This window comes from Macrobrachium nipponense, chromosome 19 (genome assembly GCF_015104395.2).
Source record: "Macrobrachium nipponense isolate FS-2020 chromosome 19, ASM1510439v2, whole genome shotgun sequence".
NCBI lineage: Eukaryota > Metazoa > Arthropoda > Malacostraca > Decapoda > Palaemonidae > Macrobrachium > Macrobrachium nipponense.
Window position 1 is genome coordinate 86,188,404 of NC_061088.1, and position 6,585 is coordinate 86,194,988.

The 6,585-nt window shown below is 36.7% G+C and overlaps 1 protein-coding gene across 1 annotated transcript in view; it reads right to left on the reverse strand.

Moving 5' to 3' along the window:
* LOC135218833 (proteasome activator complex subunit 3-like) overlaps nucleotides 1-6,585 on the reverse strand; it is a 326,765-nt gene that overhangs the window by 28,579 nt on the left and 291,601 nt on the right. The gene's annotated exons all lie outside the window — the stretch shown is intronic.

Consider the following 6,585-nt stretch of genomic DNA (forward strand, 5'->3'; position numbering starts at 1 on the left):
CTGTAGTCTGTAATTCATTTATCTATTTATTATTATTATCTTACATCCACAGAACTCTTAGCTTTTCCAAATGAACGCTTACCGTTTTGTATCCTATTTTGAATTTCATTCTTTGCTTATCATACTATCTACCTTCTAAACGGAAATTCAAACACTTTGGAACTTATCAGGAGAGAGAGAGAGAGAGAGAGAGAGAGAGAGAGAGAGAGAGAGCCCTAGATCAACATACTGTCACAAGACAATAGCCATGGAAGAGAGAGAGAGACCTTTACCTTACAGACCTTATATCTTGTTCGGGTTGCCCCAGGTCCCTCAGTGTGAGGCACCTCTAATGTCTACCAGAAAGCTTATTCTTAAACAAATCTGATATATTCCTCAGATGAGCTGGCAACGCATTGAATAGACGCTGCATTATCGATGCTGGTGCGTAGTGGATTAATGTCCTGTGTGCTTTCCTTATTTTTCCTGGTATAGTTTTGGGCACTATTAATCTACCTCTGCTTGCTCTTTCTGATATTTTTAGCTCCATGATGTTTTCGGCTATTCCTTCTATCTGTTTCCATGCCTGAATTATCATGTAGCGTTCTCTTCTCCTTTCTAGACTATAATTTTAAGGATTGTAGTCTTTCCCAGTAGTCAAGATCCTTAACTTATTCTATTCTAGCTGTAAAGTACCTTTGTACACTCTATTTGTGCAATATCCTTTTGATAGTGTGGGTACCATATCATATTGCAATATTCAAGTGGACGAAAAACATATGTTTTATAAAGCATAATCATGTGTTCAGCTTTTCTTGTTTTGAAGTGCCGTAACAACATTCCAATTTTTGCTTTACATTTTGCCAATAGAATTGCTGTTTGATCATTGCATAACATGTTCCTATTCATCATCACACCAAGGTCTTTAACTGCTTCCTTATTTGTGACTGTCTCATTATTAGGTCCCCTATATGCATATAGCTTTACTTCTCTGTCTCCATAATTTATTGATTCAAATTTATCAGAGTTAAATACCATCCTATTTACCTCTGCCCAATCATATACTTTGTTAAGGTCTCTTTGTAGCGCGTTCCTATCTTCATCACAAGTAATTTCTCTACTTATTCTTGTGTCATCGGCGAAACTACTCACTACCGAGTCCTTAGCATTACTGTCTATGTCTGCAATCATAATAACAAACATTAATGCAGCTAACACCGTACCTTGTGGCACACCGGATGGTACCTTAGCTTCATCCGATTTCTCATCGTTTGCAATAACTATCTGTTTTATGTTGTGTAAAAATTCTTTTAACCATCTTCTTACTTTATCCACTATATTATGTTTTCTAATTTTCTTCGCTAATATATTATGATCTACCTTGTCAAAAGCTTTTGCAAAGTCTAGATAAACCACATCTGTTTCATTTCCGCTTTTCATATTTTTGTATATGTTCTCACGGTGGACTAACAGTTGGGTTTGTGTACTTTTTCCGGGTACGAAACCATGTTGTCCTATATTAAACAAATTATTTTTTATTAAATGTTTCATAATATTTTTCTTCATTACCCTTTCATACACTTTCATAATATGTGATGTTAGACTCACAGGCCTATAATTACTTGCCTCTAGTCTTGATCCACTTTTGAAAGTAGGGGTAATATATGCTAATTTGTGCTCATCATAAATCTTGCATGTATCTACACTTTGTCTTAATAATATTGCAAGTGGCTTTGCGATAGAATGAACTACTTTCTTTAACAAAATAGCAGGGACAACATCAGGCCCTGCTGCAGCTCCATTTTCAATTTCATTAATAGCCTGCACAATATCAGCTTCATTAATATCTATGTCAGCTAAATATTCACTATTTTCGTCCTTTACTTCTATATCATTATCTTCATTATCAATTCTAGGGGTGAATTCTCTCTATATCGTTCTGCCAATATGTTGCATATTTCCTTTATTTCATTCGTTAATCTCCCTTCAATTCTTAGAGGGCCTATTTCTATTCTTCTTTTATTCATATTTTTTGCATACAAGTATAATAGTTTGGGGTTTTGCTTGATATTTACTGGGGTTTTTTCTTCCAAGTCCTGTTTTTCATTTTCTTTGGATTGTATAATCTTTTGTTCTACATTTTCTATCTTACTTTTTAGTTCGATCACTTTCCATGCATTTTGTTTTGGAAGACCTTTTTTCCACTTTCTGATTTTCTGGAACAAGATCCTTCTGTCTCTTGGTATGCATGACTGATGTTTACTTTTCTTCTTCGGTATATATTTATCCACTATTTTCTCTAATATTTTATATAATATCTCCGTATTTGCTTTTATATCATCACTTACGAAAATGTTATCCCAATCTTTGTTTAATTCTTCATTTATTTCTGACCATTTTATATTTTTACTGTAGAAGTTGTATTTTCTATATCCTTCCCACTTTTTCATTTCTTGCTTATCTCTGTTTTCACTTGCTTTGGAATGGACTGTTAATTCTATGACATTATGGCCTGAAATACTCGCATTATAAACTATTATTTCTTTAACATAATTCACCTCGTTCAAAAATACTAGGTCTAAAGTGTTTTCCTTTCTTGTTGGCAGGTGATTTATTTGTTGAATGTTGTATTCTAGTAGCATATCTAATAGCTTTTCGAATTGCCTCTTATCTTCTGCACTACTATTACTCTCTTTTTTATATGTATATATACAACCACAATCTCCTATTCGTTCTTTCCAGTCTACGAAAGGAAAGTTAAAGTCTCCGGATAGGAGTATAGTTCAGTCCTTGTGATTTCTACATATATCATCCAATTTTTCTATTATTGTGTCAAACTCTTTAGTATTAGGGAGTCTATATATTACTATGTTCATTAATTTTTCAGATACAAATTCCACCGCTATTAGTTCACATTCTGAGTTACTATATTTCTCATATATTTTTCTTTGTTTTTTGTCTTTCCCATATATCGCGGTTCCCCCTTGATTCCTATTTTTTCTAGCTGATCTATAAGTTTGGAACCCTTTTATTTGATCATCATTCCCAGTCTCTTGGGAATACCAGGTTTCACTTATATTCATTATATCTATTTTCTTTTCAATTTGGGTTAGTTCTTCTAAGTACTCTATTTTTCTTTTTGAGTTACTCGTAACTAAACCCTGCGCATTCGCCACTATGATGGTTTGCGTGTTTTCTCCTTCATTCAATATGGGTAATAATAAGGATTTTCCCACGTCTCTTTCCTGTTCTGGTATGTTGTTCTTTTCTTCATTTCCAGAAATTCTGACATTAAAAAATCCAACTTTTCTATAATATTCTGGTACTTTTCTGAGGAAAACCCATGTCGGATCGAGTAACTGTGAACAGATTGTGGTATGGCTGATTTTTACGGATGAAAAAGTGTTATTTGTTGATATCAGTGAGAAGTTAAAGAAGCTACTGTAAGAATTTGAAAGTGTTCGTATTTGGCGATTAATTAAATCGAATTTGTCAGTCTAACTGTTATGATTTTACTGTTAACTCAAAGCCAGAGAAGACTAACAAATGCTAATCTGATCTACGTACTAGACTAACGTGATTCATACGCATTCCATTTGTTCATCAGCTGTTTTATATGAGCTTTATTTTTCAAAATATTCAGGCAGTGTTATGGAAAAAAACAAAAAACATAAGCTCGCAAAGCGAATAATGCGCATGGCCAAGAATCACTCAGCAGATGGATATAAAACGGCTATAATAACGGAAATGCAAACAGCAACCCCGATCGTAAACAACATCACAAAAGCGCGCGCTTCCGCTGATCTTTTCCCGCCAAATGCGGAATAAGATTATTGAGTTGCCCTTCTGAAGGCTGGCTAACTCAAACAATTAGATTATCCACTTACAATTCCCATGACGAGAGAGAGAGAGAGAGAGAGAGAGAGAGAGAGAGAGAGAGAGAGGTCGATTTACCAATACGGGGGGGGGGGTCGATTCCAATAAAATGTTCGCTTTTTTTTATTGCCGTGAGAATTCCAGCTGTGGAAGTCAAAGAGAATATTGTATTAAATGCCTGTCCCAAGCGCGGTTTCCACTCGCGCGCGTAAAAGCCAAAAGCCTCACCGCTGACGACCAAAATCCGAGTATGTTGTTCAGAGCATCTTTTCAAAAGGCCATAAGCTTTTTTTTTTTTTTTTTTTATCAGGCTTTGATCTTCCTTTTCTTATCCTTCCTCAGTCTGATAAGAGTATTGGGGTACCTGTTCTACGATCTTTTGAAGTTAAAAAAAGAATTACTTTTGAGGACATTGGAGCTAAATGAAAAGCAATACACAATAGTGTCAGATAGATTCGCTCCGTATACCCACGTCAACGCAACGGTACAGAATGTAAATAAATATAAAAAACCCTACTTAATCTGTTTTTGAAAAAATGACGAGAAAGTAGGTAAGTCGACATGATCCATCTCCCCGAAGAGCTAATATAATTGCTCATAAATTTCTGCTGTTTTCCCCCGTTTCACGTTCGTCCAAAAGGGGGCGTTTTTCCACGAGATTCTCGGCGTCAGAATAAAATGCAAATTCTAACGATGCCACCGTAAATCAGGGGGAGAATTTTTATAATAAAACGTTCATATGGGAGACCACAGTGGCTCCCCCAGGACCTCCCCTGGGCTCTCCCAAGGGCTAGGGGGTTACAGGAGACAAATGTTCGCTGGTTTTCGCGAGAAAATGATGCTTTCGAGACGTTTGTTTGGCGGCCGGTGATTGGCTGCTACCAGGAGGTAGGCAGCTCCCAGCCAATCAGCGGCCACCAAACAAACGTCTCGTAGGCATAGAGTTCACCGAAGAATCTATCTTAAGTGAACCAGCTACATGTAGGTAGGGAGTAGAGGTGGTCGGTAATAAAGTCACAGAAAACAAGTCGCAATTTTGGTTAGGAGAAAAAAGTAACTGGGAAAAAATGTCACATTTTAATCTACAGTCTTCTGTTTATGTTTTTACGGTAATTGCCCCCCCCCCCCCCCCCCCCCCCGCCTCCCCACAACAGGCTTGTAATAAACACGCCTTTACAAAGGTGGATACATACCGGGTTAAAACCCTTAGTGCTACTTTTTTTCCTGTGACTTTATTCCCGCTACTTTTTTCCCATGACTTTTTTCCCGTGATTTTTTTATTTTATTTTTTTTTTATAACCTGGAATCGGTCTAGAAGAAGTGAACGCTGAGGTTTGAACGACAAGCAGGGAGTGAACGCCGATGGTAGAAACGTCGTGTATAAGGAAAGAACGTGAGGGTGAAACATCTAAAGGACTTAGTGTCGAGGCTAAAAGGGCGGGATGACGAGAGAGAGAGAGAGAGTCTAGCTTGTAATCAATGTCAGCTCCATAGATCGACTTTGTATCGACGTGCCAGTTAAAAAAGAGAGAGAGAGAGAGAGGAGAGAGAGAGAGAGAGAGAGAGAGAGAGAGAGAGAGAGAGAGAGAGAATTCCAAGTATACAAGCTCAAGACTTATAGAGCGCATGTAGTGTCTGCTAATCCAAACTAGAAGGGCTAATAAGTTATAAAATCTGCATATATAATGTCGGCCTTGCTGTATAAAACAGAATAAATAAATAAATAAATAAAAAGGGGAGGAGGCACGGACCCTTGTTTGTACTAGATATATAAAAAGGAAAATGAGTCTTCAGCCTCTACTTGGAATTCTCTCTCTCTCTCTCTCTCTCTCTTAAGGAAGTACGATAGCTCCACGCACATCGCAGTTTCTATATTCTATATATATATTATATTAAATATATATATATTATTAATTTACTAATATATAAATATCTTAATTATATAATACACGTTATCACGTATGTTATTGTTTTGCTTTTATTTCAGCAATGTCTGCAATCATGGATGAAGAATAAAAATACATAAAACATAACAAAAGGCATAAATCCGAATCTATTCATTACTCGTCAATGACTGTTCTAAGAATAAACTCCTCGTTGATAATGACGACTTCTAACGAAGCTCAGAAACCAGAGAGAGCGAAGAACCACAAGAGTGAGTTTAATGATCGCAAGACGAAGCCGGAAAGAAGCAGACTGGAAGCTACTGACTCAAGATTGCGCTCAACGAGGAAGATTCGGCTGTCGAGTCGCAAGCAAGCAATCTTCATCGACTTCATTCAGACACAAAAGCATAAAGACAGGAGTTTGGTTTTTGTGATAAGTGGACGTCAAAATACGGGTGCATTTGTTAGAGTAGACAGACATTCTCTCTTCTCTCTCTCTCTCTCCAAGACACAAGCGATTTTATCATAATATTCTTTTCTAAAAGTCCAGCAATTGGTCTCAAATTATGCATCCTTTGACTATGGATTCTCTCTCTCTCTCTCTCTCTCTCTCTCTCTCTCTCTCTCTCTCTCTCTCTCAAGATATAAGAGATTTTGCCATAACATTCTTTCCATAAAATCTAGAAATTGGTCTCAAATTATGTATCCTTTGATCATGGAATCTCTCTCTCTCTCTCTCTCTCTCTCTCTCTCTCTCTCTCTCTCTCTCTCTCTCTCTCCAAGAATATAAGCTATTTTGTCATAATATTCCTTTCCAAAAATCCAGCAATTTGTCTAAAATTAT